Consider the following 22,416-nt stretch of genomic DNA (forward strand, 5'->3'; position numbering starts at 1 on the left):
CCTGTGAAGCCCATAGCCACCTGTTGCTCAAATATAACAAACTACCCTCAGAGAGACCTCAGACGCCCTCTGGCTTGCCAAGTTCAACCCCGGGAAAGCACAGGCTTTGGTCTGGGGATTTTCAACGGCTTGATGTCAGCTGCAAGATCTGAGCCTTGCAGGGATTATAATATACAAACCTTGAACAATGAAAGGTACATTCTTATCAGTGACAGCATCTATGGGAAAATGGTCCATCTGAATGTCTCCTGGCCTCAGTCAGTCATCAGATGATATTAAGTACTTACAAGCAGTCGGGTCCTGTGTTAAATGCTGCTGAAGACACAGAAATGACAGTGACCAGGTCTGCTAAATGCAGAGCTGAGTATGTGGCTGGGGGCCTATCTGGGGGGACTGAGCTAAGCACATATGAAGAGGCAAAGGAAGGGTGGGGGGAGGGCGGGGCTGTGCCACTCAGAAACTGAAGAACCAGTGCACCTAGGCACCAAACAACTGGAACAGAAGTAGGCCAACCATCAGAACCGGATTCAGGAGAGCCTCCCCTGGCCAGGCATTAACCCTTCAGTGTCTGAATGAGGGGTGGGTGCTCAGGGTAGCAGCTCTTTTCTAACCAGAATGCGAGTGTCTCAACATTTTAAGCACCAGCTCTTGTCGGCTGAGGGTTCCAGTGAGTGATGTGGAGTCTGAGGACGGTGAGGGTCACTCCAGGAAAAGGGCCTCTGAAAAGCAGGGCCATGAGCAACGAGGCCAGGACCAGGATGTCACTGCAGCCAGGGGGCAGAGGGGGCATGCCAGGGAGGCTCACCCAGGACACAGGAAGGTGGGTCAGGTGCAGACAGAGCTCACCTACAGAGTCATGGGTGCAGAGGCCTTGGTTCAACCCTGTGCCACCAGAGTCTCTTTCCAAAAGTCCCAGCATGTGGCCGTTTGGCAGATTCACGGGAGACAGCAGGTTTGAACTGGACTCCAGAAGCCCCCAAGAGCCAAGCTACCTGAAGACTTGGGGCCTTCCAGAGGGACCCTGGAAGGCTTCTGGGCAGAGGAGGGATCTGATCAGAACTCTGTGTTAGGAAGTGTCACCATCATTTTTTTTTTTTTTAAACTAAGCACCCTTGTTTTCTAAACTAGAAAACATCATCCACTAGACTGTGGATGAGGGTGGCGACCTGGACAAGGAAAGGAGGGAACGCACGAGTGCTGGGCAGTATGGTACGGATAACAGAAAACACCGACTGGCTGGGTCTCAGGGCACAAGTCAAGGATGACACCAAGGTTCGGCCATTCCTCCAATAGGCACAGGGCCCAGGAACAACCTCCACTGTCATGGCCTGAGGGGGACACAGCTTACGTAACCTTGCTAAGTCGCTCTGCCCCTGGGCATCAGGTACTATGTCAGGTGATGAGTGAGTTAGGCTCCCTCAGGGACCTGGGGAGCCAGGGGGGTGCTGGAGTGTCTCCGAGGCCAGGAAGCAACTGTATCTCCAGTTTATGTGACCTGGGACTCCCACCCTGCCCTCTTTCAACCACAGCAGCCCTGCTTTTATTTATTTCATATACTGGGGTCCTGCCTAAAACTGTCTTGGGGAAAGGAGGCCATAACTGATAGACAATATCTCTGTGCCTTCAAACTCCGCAAAATATTTAAAGGTTTCCAGCACAATCTAGAACAGGACCAACTTCTAGGGCAGGCAAAGCCTTTTGCTCTCTAATTCTCTAAAAAAGTCACAGCTGTGTAGCAGGTGAGCTTATCACTGGCCGAACGGAACGGAATCAAAATCTGTCGCTGTTTCAGCCTGCTGATGGTGAAGACAATGTGTGAACAGGACAGGGGACAGCCAAGGAGCAAGGCCAGGGAAGAACCAGCTCTGTCCTCAGTCTTGCCACCAGCTGATAACCTGGAACTTTCCAGGGAGCCCCCCGCTAGACTAAGATCCCTTCAAGTTCAAGAAGAAGAGCCAAGTCAGTAGGTGCTCTGGCCCTGAAACCAGACTGCCAAGGTTCAAACCCTGGTCTGGGAGACTTAACCTCTGTGTCTGTTCCTTTCCACCTTTCATCAGATATGGATATACGTAGGACTACTTTACAGGGTAGCTGGGACGATGAACTGGGTTAACAGCTCTGAAGCGCCAAGAGCAGTGCCTGGTGCTACTGGCTGTATGACCCCTCATCCTGTTCGCTCAGCTAACACTGCCCTGCTTCGTAGTTGACAGCTGAGCCTGGTGGGAAGGGAGCTCCTGTAGCAACTTTCAATTTACTCTGGTTAACAAAAGAATAAATAGTACTCAGGGCATTTTGGCCTTATGTATATGGACATTTTCCCCACAACAAACCTGTGGGGAAAGTGCCAATTTCTATAGCAGCCAAGAAAGTGTGCCAATGGACAGATAACACATTTATCAGAAGTCCCTTCCAAATGAGGAAATGGTCTAAAAGGCAGCCCACACTTCCCCCTGTGATGCCCTAACTTCTTTCCACTTATCTTTCCAAAGCATGAATCCTTATTTCAACAGTTTTTTACTGAAACACATGAACCCATGGTTCATTAAAACCATCTAGTAATAAAAAATAATTTCCAAATCATGGTCAATTTCAACAGTTTTAAAGCAGCGAAAGTGAAAGTGTTAGTTGTTCAGTCATGACCAACTGTTTGCAACCCCATGGACTGTAGCCCATCAGGCTCCTCTGTCCATGGGATTTCCCAGGCCAGAATACTGGAGTGGGTAGCCTTTCCCTTCTCCAGGGGATCTTCCCAACCCAGGGATCAAACCCAGGTCTCTTGCATTAGCAGGCAGATTCTTCACCATCTGAGCCACCAGGGAAGCCCCTTTAAAGCAGAATATTCCCTAACTTAAAAAAAAACAAAAGACCTACTGAAATATATAAGATATTTAGTGAACTGTTCTAAATGTCCAATAATAGGGGAAATATAAATAATTTATGGCATATTGCATAAACTATATAAGACAGTCATCTTCAAAACTCATTTTTTTCAAGAGTATGTAACAACATGAAGAAAGTGTCCACAATATAACTTAGGTCATTAAAGTCAAATGATCGAAAATATTATCTTCAATGCAAAAGCAAAAGCAGCCTGCAGGATCTAGTTCCTCAACCAGGGATTGAACCCAGGCCATGGCAGTGAAAGCCAGAATCCTAAACCACTAAACCACCAGGGAACTCCTAGATTTATTTTATATAGTTTTAAATTTTCCACAACAAGTATAGATTTCTAATATTAAATGGATATGCTATATAAATTATACACCACATAATTACATACTGTATTTATATAAACACACAATTTTACTTATATAGGTTTTCTGAGGCAAATGGTTTTTGAGTTATAAGATATTAGACAGCTTTCAAATTTTTATTTACATCTCGACAACTATATGGAGCTACCAGTCCGGAAATCTTAGATACTGGGGACAGAATTGGCCTCCAACTGAATGTATTCTTTGGCAGGAGGAAGCACATGGGAGCAAAGTCCTCACCTCCAGCTAAGTTTTTGGCCAAAGAATGTGCCATCCCTCCAAGCTAGCCAAATTTCTGGAAAGGATTCTTCCGATTTCACCCTCCCCTCTTGATTCTATAAAAGTGACCACTAATAACTGTCCTCTCCAACACAGTGAAAGTGAAAAGTGAAAGTCACTCCGTTGTATCCAAATCTTTGTGACCCAGGCCGGAATACTGGCGTGGGTAGCTTTTCCCTTCTCCAGCCTCTTCTCCACCCAGGAATCGAACTGGGGTCTCCTGCATTGCAGGCGCATTCTTTACCAACTGAGCTATCAGGGAAGCCCACAGTAAAGAACTTCTAAATGTTAGCGTGTGAAAAAGCAGACAGATGAAGATGACGCAGATTACGTGACCAGTTTCTCCTGTCACGTGGTACAAATTATGTATCACCTCAAGCTTCACAAACTAGGAATTCTTAAAAGGGTTTGCATTCAGCATTTTAGGTGACGAATGGGAGAGGAAATGACATCAAGCTGGGGACACAAGCACTGGTGAGCCTGCCTCCACTTTCCAGTTCATCAAATCCAGCTATGAATTTGTTTAAAAGCTCCCCAAAGCTCCTGTTAGGACTAGAATACTGAAACTCAAACTCAACCACTGGCAGCTTCAGATTAGCTCTGTTCACTGAGACTTGATCTCCAGAAATGAGTGTCAAAGCAAAATGACTCTAATGTGTTTGTCTGAACACCAAGTTGGATAGTTAACCTTCAACAAAAACGGGCACCTCTGATCTCCCTCCTTACTGGCCGTGGCCTGTCAAAGAGCAGAGCTTGAAGCAGATTTTGGGTACCTACAGCTCTGAGCTGCCTTAAGGGATATTCCTTTGTATTTTCGAACACAGGAGCCTAAACCATTGCATCATCCAAATAGATCTGTTCACAAAACATGATTAAATCTGTCACCGTTGACAGAATTTGGTTATGAGAGTAAATGCAAAAGGACATAGGTGGCAAATTTGCACAATAAATTCATAAACTGACCTTAAAAAGTTATTCTATCCTTCCAAGGCTAGAAATGACTACTTATTCCTATAGTCTTGCTCTTTCCAGAAAAGGGAAACTTGAAGGGAGAAAGGAGACATCCCCAGCTGTAATGACAAAACAACATAATCTTTCCCCATCCCCTCCTCCAAACTTCCACAAGACAGCTACATCAAAACCAAAGACGCAGCCTGCCCTGGACATCAAGCAGGACACAGTGGCATGCGGGCACATGGTCAGCTATACCCAAGCTCAACCAAAAGCTATGATAGTTATGAGACCTTGACCTGTATGATATAAATAGAGACCTTTCTTTACCTGCATTTGTCACAAGTATCGCTCTCTTAAATGCCCCAAATTTAAAAGCCCAGAGATTCTTTTTAGTCAGGTTGCCCACAATAATAAAAAATACTGCCGAACTATGCTTAACAGAGACAGGAAGGAAATAGGTCAACATGCTAATAACTGTGAGAGAAGGGTGATTTAAAAAGTCTTTTCAATTTACAGCAAATGCTGAAAACAGGTCTATAACACAAGGTCTATGATGTGTCTATCTGAAGTGAGGGAGGGAGATATGAATTGGGTTACTCTTCAGGGTTTGCTTTTTTCAGTCACAGAATTTTAGTTTCTGAAAGACTTTAGTCTCATGCACCTTTTCCCACATGAGGAGTCAAGTTTCAGCCTGAGAAGGGATTCCCCCAGTTGAATCAGAACAAGAATGAACATTACCCAGGACTTGGCTCCACACAGATGGGAAAGGAAGGTTACTTTAAAGGTCCCACCTTCTCAAGCCCATCCAACCAGACAATCAACTCAAATCTTAAGTTTTAAGCCAATTCAACCTGCCACCTCAGTCTGAAAAAGCTGAATCAAGCTGGAGGTACCGACTAGCTTTTAGTTTGTAAGTGTTAAGCAAATAATTGTTTAGGAGATAATAATCACAGGTGAAATTTGTCAGAATTATGAATTATTTGTCAGAATTATGAAATTAACCAATTTCCCTCATGCTAAGCAAAGGAAAAAAATAAACGGATATTAAAGTTGGGGCACTTTACATACACCTGCACCAACAAGAAGCTTAAATGTTTGAACTTTCAAAGGCAAGGGCACTATTATAACGGTATTAATTAAGTGCCATAACCTTGAAAGTGGGTAGGGTGGGGAAGGGGTTTGCAAATTCTAGCCTACACACTGATTAAGAGGAGCACCTGTCTCTGTGTTCTCGTCCACGTGTTCATTCAAGTTACCTACCACCACGCTCCGTCTAGGCTGCAAGGCGATAGATATCGTGATTTTTACTTCCTAATTTCAAAACATGCCAGGCTCTTTAAAATGACTCCATCACGGCCATGTACAGCAGCTGTGGCACTCCTCTGCAGGCACCGCGAGAATTTCCACATGTGGCCACCGGCTTCGGGTGCTGCCTTTGACCCTCCCGCGGGCGCGGTACGCAGGGACCACCCTTCACGCCGAGGCTCTGATGCTTCCACGCGCGATTCGAGCATGCCCCCAACCCGCCTCGGAGGGGCAAGAGGGAGGCCGCAACCCAGAGAGCATCGACACGGCCCCGCGGCGATCATCGCCCCGAATCTGCAGCTCCGGGTCCGGCTTCCCGCTGGGCGGTCCTCGCCGCCACACAAACAAGGACGCAGGTCCGCGGCGCGCGTCACCCGCACCCCGCCGTGCACCAGCCCCGCGCCCGCGCCGCCGGGGGGAGAGGCGGGCGGGCATCGCCGGCTCTCTTGCACAGGAAGCGGCGGTGGATCGGGTGGCTTGGAGGCCTCCGCGGCGGAGGGAACTCAGGGAGCCGCCAGACAGAGGCCGGAAAAGCGGAACGTCGCTGCGATCCGAGGGCGGATTCTCGCGTCTCCGCTGCGGCCGCCACCTCCCGGGCTCCGGGTGGCGGGGCAGCCTTAGACCCGAGCCCCAGCCGAGACCCGGGCGGCGCCGCAGCGGGTACGGATGCGGCTCCCCCCAGCCAGAAGGAGCACTCACCTCCTCCGCAGGCCCGGCCGTCGGCCGTCGGCCGCCGGCTGTCACTGCAGCCCACTGCCGGCCCCGGCCGGGTCCCGATGCTATTTAAGGGCGCCGCCGCCGCTTCCGAGAGCTGGCTGCGCCCCAGCAGCTCGCTGCAGCCTAGGAGCCGGGCTGAGGCCAGAGCGCGGGCCCCGCCCGCCCCGCCTCGGGCCCCGCCCCCGGCCCCGCCCCGGCCCCACTCGGGCCCCGCCCCCACAGCGGCCCTGCCGCCGCGCGCCCGCCCTGCGATCCGGTCGAGCGCGTGCCCGCCGGCTGGTAGAAGCTTGGGGCACCGCGGGGGACGAACGCTCAACTCCAGGAGTCCGGAATGCCCTGGATTTCACAAGGAGTCCGAGGAAGGGCAAAGAGTAAATTGTGGTGGCTCAGCCCAGAAGTCTGCAGTGCCAAGGGGGGCGGGACACGCCCTTTCGCGTATTCCGCCTTCAACCACTTGCCGTCTGACTCCTTGGGGCTGGGGCATCTGCAGGGAGGAGCCCTGGGGGTCCTGAGGCTCTCCTTTCCTATTGGCTTTGGCAGAGAACTTGCGTGATCCTTTTAACCTGATTTCACCCCCCCACCCCCCACCCCCCCACGCGGTTTCGCCACAGTCCCTGGCCTGGAAAGGCCCTGCTCTGGACTTCTGCAGAGCGCTGGACATGAGACCAACAGGACAGATGGGCCCCAGGATAGTTGGATCAGAGCGCAGGCTCGACACCATTCAAGGACAATGTCCACCTGCCAAGTTCTAGGGCCCGTTCGCGGCTCAGCCCTGGCCCTGCGGTTTTGAGGGCTTCTGTCTGCGTGCATGCGATGTCCATTGGGGTCTTCCAGAGCCCAGCGCAGTTTTTTTCAGGCTTCTGGTCCAAATGGTATTTTTCCTCTTAGCTCCTACGGCCTGCCAGTAGCCTTATCCTCTAATACCAGGGTCCTAGTTACAGTGGCTCTTGTGCCCAGTGGTGGATGGAGGACTCTCGTCTAGTACTGCTTTGAATTGGAGGCATGAGAAGAATTAGAATAAACGCCTCTGATAATGACAGATAACCTCTACTGAAACATTTCACACGCATTATCTTATTGAATCTTCATCATAACCTTATGAAGTGGGTGCAGTCTCTATTCCTTTTTCACAGATGAGGCCCAGAGAGGGTGAATGCTAGGGAAGGCAAAATTATGTGGGAACTTAGGCAGTCTGCTTCCAGAGTGCATCCGTAATAGTCAGGGAAAGTGTACAGGTACTTCTGCCCAGGTGAACCTGTGCTGGCTGAGGCCTCAAGCACTCAGGTCGAGGCCATGATGATACCCTAAGGACTTCTCCCGGGCCCCTCTCACCGGCTCAGAGCACCTGCTGTGGCAGCAGCACTCATCTCCTGCACGTGGTACAGTGATGGTGAGGCAGCCCACACTCCAGTGGCCTTGGCAACAGCTTGCTTCTCCTAGGCTCTCTTCTCCTGTTAGATCTGCTAGCTCTAGACTCTCCACTTAAAACAAACAGTGGACTCTACTTTCATTTTTCTTTTTTTCCACCTGGCTAATTCTGGATTTAGATCTCTGTCCAGGTCTCCTTCTGCTTACCTGTGATTTCATCATTTCAGTCCCTCTCTTCTCCCCGATGTCTCCAGCCAGTCCTCCAGGCCCAGTGCCTCTTCAGATGCTTCCCAAGGTCTGTGGTGTACTAGTTTGCCGGGGCAGCCACAACCAAGTGCCACAAACTGGGTGACTTAAACAACAGAAATGTACTATCTTATAGCTCTGGAGAAGAACTATACAAAAAAGATCTTAAAGACAAGGATAACCACAATGGTGTGATCACTCACCTAGAGCCAGACATCCTTGAGTGCAAAGTCAAGTGGGCCTTAAGAAGTATCACTGTGAACAAAGTTAGTGGAGGTGATGAAATTCCAGCTGAGCTATTTCAAATCCTAAAAGATGATGCTGTTAAAGTGCTGCACTTGATATGCCAGCAAATTTGGGAAACTCAGCAGCAGCCACAGGACTGGAAAAGGTCAGTTTTCATTCTAATCCCAAAGAAAGGCAATGCCAAAGAATGCTCAAACTACCACACAACTGCACTCATCTCACAGGCAAGCACGGTAATGCTCAAAAATCCTTCAAGCTAGGCTTCAACAGTAAGTGAACTGAGAACTTCCAGATGTTCAAGCTGGATTTAGAAAAGGCAGAGGAACCAGAGATCAAATTGTCAACATCCAATGGATCATCGAAAAAGCAAGAGAATTCCAGAAAAACACCTGCTTCTGCATCATTGACTATGCCAAAGCCTTTGACTGTGTGGATCACAACAAACTGTGGGAAATTGTTAAAGAAATGGGACTACCAGGCCATCTTACCTGCCTCGTGAGAAACCTGTATGCAGATCAAGACATAACAGTTAGAAACGGACATGGAACAATGGACTGGTTCCAAATTGGGAAAGGAGGATACTGTATACTGTCACTCTGCTTATTTAACTTCTATGCAGAGTACATCATGTGAAATGCCAGGCTGGAAGAATCACAAGCTGGAATCAAGATTGCTGGGAGAATATCAATAACCTCAGATATGCAGATGACACCACCCTTATGGCAGAAAGCAAAGAGGAACTAAAGAGCCTCTTGATGAAGATGAAAGAGGACAGTGAAAAAGCTGGCTTAAAACTCAACATTCAAAAAGTGAAGATGCTGGCGTGCGGTCCCATCACTTCATGGCAAATAGATGGGGAAACAATGGAAACAGTGAGAGTTTATTTTCTTGGGCTCCAAAATCACTGCAGATGGTGCCTGCAGCTATGAAATTAGAAGATGCTTGCTCCTTGGAAGAAAAGCTATGACAAACCTAGACAACATATTAAAAAGCAGAGACATTACTTTGCCAACAAAAGTCCATCTAGTCAAAGCTATGGTTTTTCCAGTAGTCATGTATGGGTGCGAGAGCTGGACTATAAAGAAAGCTGAGCACTGAAGAATTGATGCTTTTGAACTGTGTTGTTGGAGAAGACTCTTGAGAGTCTCTTGGACTGCAAGGAGATCCAACCAGTCCATCCTAAAGGAAATCAGTCCTGAATATTCACTGGAAGGACTGATGCTGAAGCTGAAACTCCAACACTTTGGCCACCTGATGCAAAAAGCCAACTCACTGAAAAAGACCTTTGATGCCCAGAAAGATTGAAGGCAGGAGGAGAAGGGGACAACAGAGGATGAGATGGTTGGATGACATCACCGACTCAATGGACATGAGTTTGAGTAAACTCTGAGAGTTGGTGATGGACAGGTAGGCCTGGCGTGCTGCAGTCCATAGGGGTGGCAAAGAGTCAGACATGACTGATCGACTGAACTGAACTGAGTCAAAGCTATGGTTTTTCCAGTAGTGAAGTTTGGGTATGAGTTGGACTATAAAGAGAGCTGAGCAACAAAGAATTGATGTGGTGTTGGAGAAGACTCCTGAGAGTCCCTTGGACTGCAAGAAGATCAAACCAGTCAATTCTAAAGGAAATCAACCCTGAATATTCATTGGAAGGACTGATGCTGAAGCTGAAGCTCCAATACTTTGGTGCCTGATGCAAAGAGCCAACTCATTGAAAAAGACCCTGATGCTGGGAAAGATTGAAGGCAGGACAAGATGGTTGGATGGCATCACTGACTCAATGGACATGAGTTTGAGCAAACTCTGGAAGATGGTGAAGGACAGGGAAGCCTGGCATCCTGCAGTCTATGAGGTCGCAAAGAGTTGGACACGACTGAGCAACTGAATAACAACAACAGTTCTGGAGGCTAGATGTTCAAGATCAAGGTGTTAGCTGGGTTGGTTCTCTCTGCAGGCTGTGTGGGGAGAATCTGTTCCAGCCCTCTCTCTTTGCCTTGGGAATAGCTGTCTTCTCCCTGTGTCTCCTTGTATGGTTTTCCCTCCGTAAATGCCCGTGTTCAGATTTCTCCTAAGAAGGATATCAATCAAACTGGATTACGGGCTTCTCTGATGGCTCAGCAGTGAAGAATTCACCTGCAGAGCAGGAGACATGGGTTCGATCCCTGGCTCAGGACGGTCCCTGGAGGAGCAAATGGCAATCCACTCCAGTACTCTTGCCTGGAGAATCCCATGGACAGAGGAGCCTGGCAAGCTACAGTCCATGGAGTTGCAAAGAGTCATACACAACTGAGCATGCACACATGCACAAACTGGATTAAGGTCCATGATAATGACTTCATTCTAACATGACAACCTCTGTAAAGACTTTGTCTCCAGGTAAGGTCACATTCTGAGGTCCTGGGGGTTAAGACATTAACATATAATGGGGCGGGGGAGGTTCTCACTTCCACCCATAACATGTCACAGTTGTCACTGGGACTCTCCTCTTATCCTTTCCTCTCCCAAACACTTTTTTCCTAATCATCATGTGTGTTCCTCAGTTCTTGCCCTTCATGCAGGTGACTTACAGCTCTAGATCAGGACCTCACAAAACTGGGGACTACATCTCGATTCCTAGCCTGCTGGCAGGCAACTTCATTCCTTAGAAGTTCAGATTTTCCCTCTGGAATTAAGGGGGCTAGAGGAAATAAGTTTGCAGGCCCATTTCAGCACTAACACTTTTAAAAACCTTTGCTCCCTAATCATTTCAAAAAGTGTAACAGTTTGTGGTGTTGTCCTGTGACCATCAGCTAGAGACTCCATGGGCAGAAGTATCGCACAGAGGTTGAGAACACAGGCTTTGGAGCTGGGCCAACCTGCATGAAGCCCCATTCCACCTCTGTTAAACAAGATCAAAAGCAGGTACCTTACATAGAAGGATGTCACTAGGGCTGACTGACTGTGGCTTCAGTCTTTTTTCATTAAATGAAGGTTCTGGACTCCATGGTTGGGAGCTCCATTTTGTGACTCAAGGAGAAGTAGGACTCCCATCTCAAACTTCTTTTCTACTACTTTCTTCCAAACATAGCTCTAGTCAAGTGACCAAGAGCCAACGGGATGTAGCAGTGGAACAAATTTCCCAATACAAGCTTGAGTCTTTTCAGTTGTTCTCACCCCTACTGCATTTTGGCTTGATTAGAATTTTGTGGCTAATTCAGACTAGATCCAAATCTTCATCTGTCTAGAACTGATCCATCCATTTTCTAGAGAAGCTAAAGAGAGTCGAAGTCCTCCTCTGGGGACCAGCTGAGGGGCAGGGTGACAGTGGCCTTGTCTCCAGAACTCTCATGGTTGCCACCTGTGAAGTTGTGGTGATTATTAATCGTCTACATTTATTGCTTCTGAGCATGGTTCTCTGAACTAAGCCACGTCAATTAACAATAGCCAACGTGCTTTTACTTCCAGACCTTGGGAGGGAGATGGTTACAGGAAGGGTTGGCATCAGTGGCTGGGTGTTTCTCACTCCGTCTGTTTGGAGGCTACACCTTCGTTAGGCATGTAACTGTCTTCCCCTGAAACTGTAGGTGTCTGGAGAGCCAGTTCCATATCCTATTAATCTTCATAAACCATCATCTCCGACACGCCTCTGCAAGTCCTAGCATAGTATTTACACACGGTATGTACTCAGTTGTTAAATTGGACATGTTTTTCTAACTCTTCATATGTGATCAACCAAGCGTGGATCCAGGTTTTGTGGAGCTGGAAGTTTATGTAATTTAGAGGGCCTCCTTAAGAAAATTACTAAGTTGGATACAAAAGAGAATGTTTCTTTAGACGGAAAATGAAAACTAGAGTAAATTTCAAAATTAAAATTTTATTACTCTCTTTAGCTTCTCTGAAAAATGGACAGATCAGCTCTAGACAGATTGAGATTTGGATCTAGCTGGAATTAGCCACAAGATTTAGAAATTTAAATGTATTATTATACCTTTCACAAAAACTAGGGAAAATCTAAACATTTTAGTAATTTTTTCTTACCTCTATAATAAGTTTCTCCCCTTAACATTTTAGCTTCATGCTCATTAATTGTTTCTTTATATGAGTTTGTTTGTTTGGCCTTGATGCCCTGCTTGTGGGGTTTTCATTTCACAATTAGGTATCGAACCTGGTCCCTTTGCAATGAGAGTATGGAGTCCTAACCAGTGGACCACCAGGGAATTCCCTACAATTTATTTTTCAGAACAGTTTTATATTTACAAAAAAATTACAGAATTTCCATAAACCCCACACCCAATTTCTGCTATTATTAACATCTAACATTAGTCTTGGAAAAGGAAATGGCAACCCACTCCAGTATTCTTGCCTGGAGAATCCCATGGACAGAGGAGTCTGAAGGACTACAGTCCATGGGGTCGCAAAGAGTCGGACAGGACAGAAGCGACTTAGCAGCAACATTAATCTGGCACATTTGTTAACTTTAATGAGCAAGCATTGATAGATTTTTTTTTATAACTAAAGTTTGCACTTCATTAACATCTCCTTATGTTTTTACTTAATGTCCTTTTTCTGTTCCCAACCAGACGCTATATTACATTTTGTAGTTACAACTCCTTAGACTCCTCTTGGTTGTGACAGCTTCTCAGATAATCCTTGTTTTTGACCTTGACAATTTTGAGAAATACTGGTCTTTTTTTATTTTGTAATATATCCTTCTATTGGAATTTGTCTGAACTTTTTGTCATGGTAAGCCTGGGATTTTGGGTAAGATTTTGGGGAGGAAGGCCACATAAAACAGTTTTATAATATAATTTTCTATTAAAATAATAGAAGGAAAGTTCATTCTTTCCTTCTATGTGGTTGATAGAATTTTTTTAAGTGATAGTTCTGATTAGATGTTGGTGAGAACCAAATCCAATGCTTTCCATTTCAAACGAGCACACATCTGAGGAATTTTCAGCAGCATAGCTTCTGGCTACATAACCTTAGGACTGGTTGAAAAGGAGATATGACTGCTGACCCTGAACTTTTCTGCCAAGATGCTGGGTGAGTTGACAGAGAGAATAGTGCTTAAGGCTTTATTATACTTGGGCATTATAAATGTATTATACTTGCAACTGACTGAACATCCCTATATATCTCCCTAAACCCACAGTAATACATGCCAAACTCCATTTCCCCTTGTGTATATTGGTATACTCAGTCGTGTCCGATTCTCTGCGACCCCATGGACTGTAGCCTGTCAGGCTCCTCTGTCCATGGGATTCTCTAGGCAAGAATATTGGGGTGGGTTGCTACTTCCTACTTTAGGGGAATCTTCCTGACCCAGGGTTTGACTCCGCATCTCTTGCGACTCCTACGTTGGCGGGCGGACCCTTTACTAACTGCACCACCAGTTCCCCTTAGCTGGGTGCTAAAACCGACTTGACCACTTTAGCACTGCCAAGGGAGGGGTCTTAGAGAGTGGCAACAGTTGATAACTGATTGCAGCTAAATTATCTTAGTTTTGCAAATTCTGCAGAAATACTGGACTGTGTGCACTTTCCCAGGTCTTTCAGGGGGCTCCTGTAAGGGAGGGGCCCTGAAATTCAGCCCCGTTGGCTTCACTCTTGGCAGGACTTTTGTAGGACCGTTGCTGTGCTGCTGCTCAGATTTGCTGGAGCAGCTCTCCCCGGCTTCCGTCAACAGGGAGTGAGCATACTCTCTCCAAACGGACACTGTTCTGCAGCTACTGATGATTATCACATGGTCTTTGATGGCCCTAAATAAGCCCCAGCCCTCGCTTCTCCCACATCCCTTTTATTTTTTAAATGTACTTGAAGCACCAACTTGGTGAATTTTGTGAGGAAGAGCTAGCCCACAGCTGCGCAGGCAGGGACCTCTCTGGGCGTGCCCCCTTTCCTACCGGGTGAGGGCCCACCAGCTCTCCTAGACTTGGTCTCCAGGCCTTCTCCTGGCTTTGCAGTGCTGCCCGTTCCAGACTGCCCGCAACAGTACAATTTGTTTCCTGAGGTGGGATGAAGGTTTTTGTTAGTCCATCAGATAGAGATTAAAACTATCCCAATCTTCCAATTCAACTAGCTTCTCATTGTCTGCTAGTAAAATTCAAACTCTTTTTTTTAATCAGAACTTTTAAGATGCCTTTCATAAGATGCTGGTTGGTTTTCTCACCAACCAGCTCTCTGACCACTCCCCTCTCCAGCTGCATGGAACTATTTGCAGGTTAAGAGCAAAGGTTTTGGAGTCAGACTGCTAAAATTCAAATTCCACAATTTCCTGGTTATAGATCAAGGGCCAAAAAACCCCTCTTGTCCCTGGCTTTCTTATCTGCCAAATGAGTATGGTGCTGTATTTTGTGGGCTTCCCAGGTAATGCTAGTGGTAAAGAATCCACCTGCAAGGTAAGAGACACAGGATATACGGCTTCAATCCTTGGGTGGGGAAGATCCCCTGAAGGAGGGCGTGGCAACCCACTCCCTTATTCTTGCCTGGAGAATCCCATGGACAGAGGAGCCTGGCAGGCTACAGTCCAAAGGGTCGCAAAAAGTCGGACACAACTGAGCGACTAAGCATGCACTCACACACTGTATTATGTTCAACCTAAATCACAATCAGTTGTTAAGATGTGCCATTACTTTATGTATCCCTGAAAAAAAAAATTGCTGCCCATTATCTGCAAGACATTATCAATTGGAAGATGCATTCTATATTGATTAGCTTTTATAGCACATCACCTTAAAGTGGCTTAAACTACAATCATTTGTTAGCTTATGATTCTGTGGGTTGTCACTTGGGCTGGGTTTAGCTGGGCAGTTCCTCTGTTGGTTTCTCTTGGGTTCTCTCCTGCAACTGGTCAGCTGGTGGATAAACTGGGGCTGGATGGTCTGAGGATGGTCTTGCTCACAGGTTTGATGATCATCAGGCTATTTACGGGGGCGCCTTAGTTCTCTTCCACATGGCCGCCTCAGTAAGGTCATTCAAGCATGTTCAACTGGAGGTCTCAAGGTTCTAAGCTCTCTAAGCTCAACAAAGGGGACAGTTGCTTTTCAAACCTCTGTTCACATCATGTTTGCTGCTGTTCCATTGGCCAAAGCATAACCATGTCAAAAATCCACGTGAGAAAAAAATACCCAAGGGCATGGATACAGGGAGGGGAACCATGATGGCCATTTCACAATACACACATATCAAATAATTATGTTGTACATCTGAAACTAATGTTTTATGTCAATTATATCTCAATTTAAGAACCTAAAGGAGAAAAGAAACATTCACGAAAGGGAACATAGAGTTTAGGAATATTTATTTTGTTTATGGCTTTCATTTATAAAGATGGAAGAGATTTGAGCACGTACAAACCTATAAACTTCAAGTCAGAAGCCAGCAAAATGGAAGAGATTGAAAATAAAATAGGGAACAGGGTTTACTGGTAGAGTTAGATCTCAATGTTGGAAGAGAGATGGGAGGCAAATGTTTTTGAAAACAGAGCTTCTAGCAGAGGAAAACACTTTTTTTTTTCTGGGTCTGGAGGGAAAGAGGTACAAGAGCAAACAGATAAAGTTGGAAAATATTACAATTGAAAGAGAAAGGAATTCCACTCTTCACTCTAATGACTGAAGCAAGTCACATAGTCTTCATTCTAAACAGTAGATACTCATAAAGCCTTCCCCCTCATCGCCCATTTCCTTCGGAGATTATGAATCCTGCAGTCCTTTTGTTTTTACAGGAGAAATAATGCTTTTACAGTAGACATAATGTTTCTGTGGGGTTTGGCCAAGGAAACAGTTCCTTGATCAACCTGAAAACATGTAGGACTGTCCAGTTCAATGGACAACAGTGGTATACACTGCTTTCCCTAAGGGGTTTCTGCTCTGGCGCATTCCTGGCAGGTTCACCATTTGAGCCTTCCAGCCGTACATAAACTTTACTTAAGAGTCCACGGGGTTTAAATAACTAAAGCTCCCATGCACAACCACTACTGCTCGGACAAACCACGAACTCCTGGAATGTCACTGTAAGCGTCGCTGTCAGTGTAGGGTGACAAAATGAAATGTGTCCCCAAGAGAGCTCCTTTCAAAGTATTTAAATATGAATCACAGCCCTGTCTTCCCAACATGGTGCTCCCTCTTTTCTCAGTGATCACTCAGTCAACCTAATAGAGAAATACTTAAAACAATACTTCTGAAAGTGTGTTTTCTGCTTATTAGAAGAAAACTTTAATTTCTGAAAAAAAGAAAATTCTATATCTGATTTTTGAATAAGCACTTGGAGAGATGGATAGATATATAGATGATGAGACATAAATAGATATGGATGGATGGACAGATGGAATAGGTGTGTTTGGAGTATGGTAGGCCCTATGCTAAGTTGTGTCTGACTCTTTGCGATCCTGTGGACAGTAGCCCACTGGGCTCCTCTGTCCATGGGATTTCCCAGGCAAGAATACTGAAGTGGGTTGCCATTTTGTTTTCCAGGGAATCTTCCTAATCCAGGGATTGAACCTGTATCTTCCACACTGGCAGTTGGGTTCTTTACCTCTGAGCCATCAGGGAAGCATCCAAGTAAGGACAATTATGTTGTTTAAAAAAAGGACCATTATGTCTATGACATAATGTCTACAAAGCACTTAGTATACTGCTTGACACCAGTGAATACTCCTCTATAATTATTAGTATTTTTGCTTCTTTGGAAAAACCTTTGCATCTATTCTTTCCACTTGCAACCTTTACATTCTTATTTATCCTCCAAAAACCTAACTGAGGCATCACTTTCTTCAGGACATATGTGCACATGTGCACACACACCCCCACCCACCCACACACAATCACCCCCACACACAAACACATTTATTGTTCAAGAGTATTTGTTGTTCCTAGACTACCTGTGGTTCAGACTCCAGGCCTTTGCTGTAGCAGGTTTGTCTATGCCTTTGGCCCTGTGGCCTGGCTTGGAGCTCCTTGACAGCAAATATGCAGTGTCTAGACACCTTCCCACCCCATGCCTGGCACTTGATACATGTTTATATAATTGAACTGATAAGTCACCTCTGGTAGAACTGCTTCTCGTTCCCTTAGGAGTAATCTTTCCTTCCTCTGGAGGTGCTCCCACAGGTCTTCATGATGTTTCTGGTATAGGTCTTGTCACAGTTGTGATCACATGTCTGTGTAATATGCACACATACAGACTGTGTCTTATTCAACTTTATATGACATGAAGCCCCTATGGTATGCCTGGTGGTAACAGGTGAGTTATCTACAAATACCTGTTAAATGCATGTGTTAAATGTATAATAACAGAGTTTCAAATGTCCATTCCTCTTAGACTCAGAAAGTATAAGAGGAAGGCAGATGGCAGGAATTGGCTTGGGTTAGGTAAGCCTGGAATAGGCCTGGGGAGACCAACTTTTCAATTCTGGCTTTTTCACCAATTAACTGTGTGATTTGACCTCCAGATTGGGCTTTACCTGTCTGGGCTTCACTGGTGTCAAGTTTAAAATGCTTTGGATGGGGCTTCCTTGGTGGCTCAGTAGTATAGAATCCACCTGTCAATTCAGGAGACACGAGTTTGATCCCTGATCTGGGAAGATGTCACATGCCTGTGGAGCAACTAAGCCTGTGCGCTGCAGCTGCTGAGACCTTGTGCCTGAGAGGCTGTGCTCCCAACAAGAGAAGCCACAGCAAGGAGAAGCCTGCGCGATGCAACCCACAGTAGCCCCCGCTTGCTGCAGCTAGAGAAAAGCCTGCAGAGCAACAAACACCCAGCACAGTCAAAAGTAAATGAATACACTTACTTTAAAGATACTCTGGACGTATAAGATGATTCTGCTGTGCTGCGCTTAGTCGCTCAGTCAGTCGGACTATTTGCCACCCCATGGACTGTGGCCAGCCAGGCTCCTCTGTCCATGGGATTTTCCAGGCAAGAATACTGGAGTGGGTAAGATAAGTCTAATGTGGTCCACTCTACCTTTAACGTTCTAGGACTTAGTTACTCTAAAGGTACATTGGAGCATGCATATAAAAGGCCTTCGGTTTTAGGAAAAGGTATTTAAACTACTTACTGATTTATTCGACAGGTATTTATTGAATGCTTTCTGTGTCGGGCACTGGCTGCTCCAGGTAGATTTCAGGGAAATAGCAGTGAATAGAGAAGTCTTGTTTACTGTCTGAGAGCTTGTATTCCTAACAGGGAGGGGCCGACAAGAAAGAAACAGTTATAGCAATGTAAGGTGGCAATATGGACCATTAAAATTAAAACAATAGAAAACTAAAAATTGGGGATTGAGAATGACAGAAGGAGCAAGGTGGTCTCTACAAAGGCTGGGAAGGAAGGCCCCGAGAGGAAGTGAAAGCGAGTTAGAGCAGAGAGCCAGATGCACAGAGTCGGACGCAACTGAATCGACTTAGCACACAGCACGCACACCACAGGAGAAGGTGAAATTTGGGGTCTGGGGGAGGGAAGCCATGGAGATGGAGAGCCTTAGTCTAATTGCAGAGATGAACACAGAAGGCTCCTGTTCTCCTGTTGTGGAAGAGAACAGCCAAATTCCTGTTAAAGATTCCTGCTAGGCATGTCCCTCTTCCCTTAAGCTAATTTTCTCTGCAATTCTGCAGCAGTGCAAACTCAATGAATAACCTATGATTTAGTTCCATAGGGCTTCCCTGGCGGCTCAGAAGGTATAAAGAATCAGCCTGCCGTGCAGGAGATCTGAGTTCGATCCCTGGGTCAGAAAGATCCCCTGGAGAAGGGAATGTATCCATTCAGTATTCGTGCCTGGAGAATCCCATGGACAGAGGAGCCTGGTGGGCTACAGTCCATGCGGTCGCAAAGATTCAGACATGACTCTGACTGAGCGACTAACACTTTCACTTAAGTTCCACAAGTGTTTGATTTCCCCTTCATTTTATCTGTGATCCAGCAATGGAAGGTTATTTGTATGTCTTGGATGTTCTAAGTGGGAAGGGAGGGTTCTGCTTTGCTTGCTTCTGAGCGGGGAAGTATGGATGGTGAAGTGAGCCCAATACCACGGGGATGGAGAGTGATGCTGTAGGGCTATTGTACCACCACTGGGAGAAGGCTGGGGAAAAATGGGAAACGGGGGCAAAGCCTTGGCCTGCCTGTCTCTGGATCCCACATCTATTTATAAAATAGAGCCAGTTTCTGTCTGGACTAGCCTAACTGAAGGCAAGTACATATTTAGATGACTGCCCCTCCTGTTTCCATCCACCCATTTGTCTGCTAGATTGAAGCACGTTTGTTAAATACATATTCAATTGTTCTCGTGCGTGTGCTCAGTCTTGTCCAGCCCTTCACGACCCCACGGCCCGTAGCCCTTCAGGCTCCTCTGTCCATGGTGTTTCTCCCCACCACCGGCCCCCTCCCCCCTGAAAGAATACTGGAATGGGTTGCCATTTTCTCCTTCCGGGGATATTCCTTATCCAGGGATCGAATTCTTGTCTCCTGTGTCTCCTGCATTGGCAGGCAGATTCTTTACTAGTGAGCCACCTAGGAAGCCCTTTAAAATGTTCTTACATTCAAGTTTGTTGGGCAAGCATTCCCTCGTCTTTGTCAGGAGGATACCAATGGTTCATAGAGTTTCTGGGAGCAGGGGCAGCAACACGTGGTCCAAGTAGGAACAGTAGAACCAGTGAGAGACCAAGGTGGCTTGCACCAGGGTGGTAGCAGTGGTGGAGAAAGTGGATGCTTCTGGAATATGTTTTGCAGTAGAACCAATAAAAACTTGTTTCTTGGTTGGACAGGGTTGGGCTATTATTAATGGGGGAAATAAGAGTACTTAAATTGATGAGGTTTTTCACCCTAAAAAACTGGGGGATTGTGGTTCCATTTATTGAGACTGGAAGGACTTTGGCAGACATGAGTTTGACAGAAAAAATAAAGGAAGAAAGAATTATCCTTTGGGGACTTCCCTGGCGGTCCAGTGGTTAGGGCTCCACACTTCCAACGCAGGGGCAAGGGTTCAATCCCTGGTCTGGGAACAAAGATCCTCCTGTGCTAAGCGGCGCAGCCAGAAGTTATAAAGAAGAAGAAGAAGAATTCCACTTTGGAGATGTTAAGTTTAAGAGGTCTATTACCCTTTTATGGCAGTCAGATGTACACTCAGGGGAGTTCAGGGCAGGAGATTCAAAGCTGAAAAATAAAGTTTGCAAATATCCGATTTCCTTAGGTGTTAGGTTAAGGTAAGGAGCGGGAGGAAATCCTTCTTGGCTTCAGAGAAATGAGTAACTAGTGTCTATTTGTGAATTTATATTTTCATTTGTTCCTTGAATATCTGAGTCCTTTTCAATGCTACAGAGTGTGCTGAACTCTGTGGTTACAGTGGTAATTAGATGAGCAAAAATAGACAGAATCACTGCCTTCACTGAACATGACACCTAGAGCAGCGCTGTGCAACGTAATCTGAGTTTCTTACATAAGCGTACATTTTCTAGTAGCCACTTTAAAGATGTGAAAAGAAATAGAAGAAATTGATTTTAATAATATACGTTATTTAATCCAATATGTCCCCAAGGAAATGGCAACCCACTCCAGTATGCTTGCTTGGAAGATCCCATGGACAGACTGTAGCCTGGCAGGCTACAGTCCGTGGGGTTGTAAAAAGTTGGACATGACCGAGTGGCTGAGCATGCCTTATCATTTCAACACGTAATCAATATCAGAATTATTAATGAGATATTTTACTAAGGTGTTCAAAATCCATTGTGTATTTTACAGATTCGGCTCATCTCAGTTCAGACTAATCATGTTTCAAGCACTCAGTAGTCACGTGTGGCTGTCGGACAGCTCAGATCTAGAGGGTGTTGTACACCTTTGCTCATTGACATGCAAACCCCATCCTTCTGCCTACTGATCATTTCAGGACATTGGGACCATCTGGAGCTCCAGGATGCTGTAAAATAGCAAAAAAAAAAAAAAAAGTGGAACCTCTTAGGATCATGGCCCCTGAATAAAGCCATCAGTTCATGCTGCCTAAAGTAAGGAATTCGCCTGCAATGCAGGAGACTTGCTGGAGGCACAGATTCAATCCTTGGGAAGATCCCCTAGAGAAGGAAATGGCAACCCACTCCAGTATTATTGCCTGGAAAATCCCAGGGACCGAGGAGCCTGGTGGGCCACGGTCCACAGGGTCACAAAAGAGTTGGACATGACTGAGCAACTAAACAACAAAGGGCCAGCAGTGGCGGTCTGATAACACTGGTACTATCATTCCACATACTGGAATCCAGCTGTCCCCAGCCACACCTAGATTAATTAGTAACCCACTGGAGGATAATTGCTGTGTGCTTTTAAAATGGCAGCGTGTGAAGTAAATCAGAAAAAAAAAAACAAATATCATGTATTAATGTGTGTATATGGAATATAGAAAAATGGTACTGATGAACCTATTTGCGGGTCAGGAATGGAGACACAGACATGGACACAGTGAATTGAGAGAGTTGCATTGAAACATACACATTATCATATGTAAAATAGATAGCTAATGGGAAGTTGTTGTGTAACACAGGGAGGTCAACGGGGTACTCTGTGACAATCTAGAGGGTGGATGAGCTGGGGAGGACGACGGTTCAAGAGGGAGGGGACATATGTATACTTATTGCTGATTCACATTGTTGTATAGCAGAAGTCAACCCAACACAACATTATAAAGCAATTATCCTCCAATTAAAAATAAATTTTAAAAAATGCAAAAAAAAAATGGCAACATTGAGTTTATGGTAAATATGTTTCCTGGCAAGGTAAAAAAAAGTTGGTTTTCAGTAAATCAAGCTATCTCAACCCCAGAGTCTCTGTGGACCATCTCCCTTGGCATGTGTCCCTGACACTCAGTGGTGACTCCATTAGGTGGTATTTCTCCTCTGAACCCCAGCACGTGGCCATGGCAGGGCAAAGTGTGTGTTCAGCAGGTGAACTCGGGAACCGTAAGCTTGTTCTGTGACTCAGGCGATGAAAGCATGTGGGATTATGGTTTCGAAATCGGTCTTTCTTCAAATGACGGATACAGGCAAAGACTAATGCCTTCTCTGACATCTTCCTCTCAGGAGGTATCAACACAGCTA

The 22,416-nt window shown here is 45.9% G+C and overlaps 1 protein-coding gene and 1 pseudogene across 3 annotated transcripts in view; both read right to left on the reverse strand.

Annotated features, from left to right (window-relative positions):
- Window positions 1-6,626, reverse strand: part of ACSL1 (acyl-CoA synthetase long chain family member 1) — a 64,197-nt gene extending 57,571 nt beyond the window's left edge. For 2 of the 3 annotated variants that reach the window (XM_043454117.1, XM_043454113.1), the window contains exon 1: window positions 6,492-6,626. The gene's annotated coding sequence lies outside the window, so the exon portion shown is untranslated. Of the gene's footprint in view, window positions 1-5,747; window positions 6,078-6,491 lie in introns of those variants that run through there. The other variant, XM_043454120.1, reaches the window with a different exon arrangement.
- Window positions 6,163-22,416, reverse strand: part of LOC122432297 — a 28,592-nt pseudogene continuing 12,338 nt past the window's right edge.

Source organism: Cervus canadensis, chromosome 31 (genome assembly GCF_019320065.1).
Source record: "Cervus canadensis isolate Bull #8, Minnesota chromosome 31, ASM1932006v1, whole genome shotgun sequence".
NCBI lineage: Eukaryota > Metazoa > Chordata > Mammalia > Artiodactyla > Cervidae > Cervus > Cervus canadensis.